The sequence below is a fragment of the Otolemur garnettii genome, unplaced genomic scaffold (genome assembly GCF_000181295.1).
Source record: "Otolemur garnettii isolate 467f Iridium unplaced genomic scaffold, OtoGar3 scaffold00018, whole genome shotgun sequence".
NCBI classification, from domain to species: domain Eukaryota; kingdom Metazoa; phylum Chordata; class Mammalia; order Primates; family Galagidae; genus Otolemur; species Otolemur garnettii.
In genome coordinates, this window is record NW_003852413.1 from 26394471 (window position 1) to 26398297 (window position 3827).

Below are 3827 nucleotides of genomic sequence, written 5' to 3' on the forward strand. Positions count from 1 at the left end.
CAGCCGTCATTGTTGTTTGGCAGGTCCAGGCTGGGGATTCGAACCCGCCACCTTAGGTGTACGTGGCTGGCGCCTTAGCCGGTTGAGCTATAGGCACCGAGCCTATTTATTTATTTTTTTGAGACAGAATCTCAAGCTGTTACCCTGGGTAGAGTGCCGTGGCATCACAGCTCACAGCAACCTCGAACTCTTGGGCTTAAGGGATTCTCTTGCCTCACCCTCCCAAGTAGCTGGGACTATAGGCTCCCGCCACAACACTCGGGTATTTTTTGTTGCAAACAGGTGTCATTATTGTTTAGCTGACCCGGGCTGGGTTCGAACCCACCAGCCTTGGTGCATGTGGCTGGCGCTGTAACCACTGTGCTATGGATGCTTAGCCCCCACACTCTTTATTTTATTTATTTATTTATTTGAGACAGAATCTCACCATGTCAACCTTGGCAGAGTGCCATGACATCACAGCCCATAGCAACCTCAAACTCCTGGGCTTAAGGCTTAAGCCTTAAGTGATTCTCCTGCCTTAGCCTCCCAAGCAGCTGGGATTACAGGCACCCACCACAACACTTAGCTATTTCTTTTGTTGTTGTGTTATTGCAGTTGCCATCGTTGTTCAGCAAGCCTGGGCCAGGCTCAAACCTGCCAGCCTCAGTGTATGTGGCTGGTGTCCTAACCACTGAGCTATGGGTGCTGAGCCACACACACATTTTAAATTTAGGTTATAGACTAAACAGTAAAAACCTGTGAAGGAATCTTATTACACTAAGGATAAAAAAAAAATCATGCAAGGTTCTAAGTCTGTAGTACTAAGAAAAAAACCCAGGTAAATAATAAACAGAATAACAAAACTCTAATATGTTTTCACAAAAATGGTAACGAAAAAACTAACCAGTTTTTAATCAGCACCGTATCAAGCATTCTTACATCTCATTTAAGTCCCATGTAATACTATGTATTATTATCATCTCTATAGACTAAGAAACTGAATTGTAATGAAATGGCTTGACTTACTGAAGATTGCTTAGCTGGAAAAGCCCATTCTTTTTCCAACACTCTGAGCTTCAGTTGAGGAGATACTCAGGAGGGGCTGAGAAAAACAGGGAAGATTCTATCTTCCTACTTACCTTCCCCTCAAAAAGATACCCCATGTTTTAGAAGAAAGAGGAACAATTTGTTATTCTAATACTTAAAAAAAAATTCAGATTAATATGAGGATACAGATATTTAGGTTACATTGTTTTCATTTCTAAGGTGAAGTTCAAGCTGTAGTTGAGCCCTTCCTTTCATCCAGGGGGCGTGCTGTACGCCCTCACATTGGGCACATTAGGTGAGAATTTGCCAATCACCTTCCCCCTTCCCTCCTCCTCCAACCCTTTACTAGAATATACTTATGTTTCTCTTTCATGTGGGTGTATATTTGTTTATCTATTGGTTTCAGATTAGTATCGAATACATTGGATACTTGCTTTTCCATTCCTGTGATACTTTACTAAGAAGAATATGTTTTGACTCCCTCCAGGTAAATACAAAAGATAATTCTAATACTCGATACCAAAAATTATTTTACTATCCTATTTCCTATTTAATTATTAATGTACTGACTGATTGATTCATGGGATTGTTTCCTAGGGCAGGTGTGTGTGAAATGTGAAAGATCGACTGATAAAACTTTCAGTTATAAGAGGAATAAGTCCTGGAGGTCTAATATATAGGGTGTTGATTAAAGTCAATATCACACTTGAAACTTGCTGAGAGTTTCAAGTACAAAGTAAACAGGTAACTAGAGGAGGTGATGAATATGTTTAATTGTGGTATTTAACACTTCACAATGTATATGTATATTAAAACATCAGGCTGTCTATCTTAAATGTATATAATTTTTATTAATCATATCTCAATAAAACTGGTAAAAAAAAACCTTAAAAAAAAGGTCAACTGACATATTGAGCAAAATGAAGTGTCAGAATTCAATGAAAGGATACACAAACTAGGAAAATATAAGGAAGCAACCTTGAGCTCTCAAAAAATGCTGTTTGGGGTGGCATTGGTAGCTTAGTGGGTAGGGTGCCGGCCACATACACCAAGCCTGGTGGGTTCGAACCCTGCCTGAGCCAGCTAAAAAACAATGACAACTGCAACAACAAAAAAATAGCTGGGCCTTGTGGTGGGCGCCTGTAGTCCCAGCTACTTGGGAGGCTGAGGCAAGAGAATCACTTAAGCCCAGGAGTTTCAGGCTGCTGTGAGCTGTGATGCCTCAGCACTCTACCCAGGGTGACAGCTTGAGACTCTGTCTCAAAAAGAATAAAAATTAAAAAAAAATGCTGCTTGGCCACCAAGGTTTATAAACCCTCTTCTGAGGAAAGAATGATAACTAGAAAAATGAAACCCTGTTGCAGGCTATCACTCACACAGGAATCTTAGACATCATTTCTTTATTCTTAAAGGGAGAGAGGTCTGGGCTTAAAAAGAGAAGATTCTTAACTCAAATATTCAAACTGGCTTCTTTTCTTAAAATATTCCATCAATAGGGCCAAGCCACAAAATAACAGAAAACATGAAAATTGGTGGAGGATAAAGAACCCTGTAAGGGGCAGCACACTCTAACTGCCCAGGAGACTTCCAGTCTTAGGGGATGCCCCTCATGCACATCTTCACATTCAGTGGGATTTTACATGCAAGAAGTGAACGTATTAGAGAAAACCCCTTCTAACTCCCAGTACAATAACTTCAACACAGTAATGCTGGCATCTAAATAAGTGGTAATAATCAACTGGTAGATGCCAATGCTTCATCTTAAAGCACGGCTAACTCAAAACAGTCCATTGCTTCTCAATTATGGTACCATGACACGCTGGTGTATTTTGATTAGTTGAAGGGCTGAGTTTTGAATAATTTCCTTTTTTTTTTGAGACAGAGTCTCACTCTGTCGCCCTGGCTAGAGTGCTATGCTGTCATCACAGCTCACAGCAACCTCAGTCCCTTGGGTGCAGGTGATCTTCTTGCCTCAGGTTCTGGGAGGCAAGAAGATAGAGTAGCTGGGACTATAGGCACCCACCTCAATGCCCAGCTAGCTATTTACTTTTAGTAGAGACTGGGTCTTTTCTTGCTACAGGTGCCCGCTACAGGTGCCAACCACAATGCCCAGCTATTTTGTTGTTGTTGTAGTTGTCATTGTTGTTAGACAGCCTAGGCTCGTTCAAACTCGCCAGTTCCAATGTATGTGGCTGGCACCCTAGCTGCTGAGCTATAGGTGCCAAGCCCTGAATTCTTATTTTTACAGTAAGAATTGAGCCAGATACTGTGGCTGTGGCTTTAATCCTAGTACTCTAGGAGGCCAAAGTAGGTGGATTGCTTGAGCTTAGGAGTTTGAGATCATCCTGAGCAAGAATGTGACTCTGTCTCTACTAAAAATAGAAAAACTAGCTGTATGTTGTGGTGGGCACCTATAGTCCCAGCTACTCAGGAGGCTGAGGGAAAAGGATCTCTTGAGCCCAAGAGTTCAAGGTTGCTGTGAGATATGATGCCATAGCACTCTACCCAGGGTGATAGAGTGAGACTTTGCCTCAAAAAAAAAGCACAAACTGAACAAAACAGTAACAGACACATTTAGTTATTTCAAAAAAAAAAAAAAAAAAAAAAAAAAAGAAAAGAAAAAAAGAACATTTAAATTTTTTCTGTAATAATACCATTCACTTACCTTCTGATGTGCTTTCTTAAGAGGAAAAGTCAATTAAAAATAACTCGGCTTGGCTCAGCGCCTGTGGCTCAAGCGGCTAAGGCGCCAGCCACATACACCTAAGGTGGCGGGTTCGAATCCCCAGCCCGGGCCC

At 41.3% G+C, this 3827-nt stretch overlaps 1 protein-coding gene across 1 annotated transcript in view; it reads right to left on the reverse strand.

Moving 5' to 3' along the window:
* Positions 1-3827, reverse strand: part of SKAP1 (src kinase associated phosphoprotein 1) — a gene marked incomplete at its 5' end in the record, with an annotated part of 275060 nt that overhangs the window by 64520 nt on the left and 206713 nt on the right. The gene's annotated exons all lie outside the window — the stretch shown is intronic.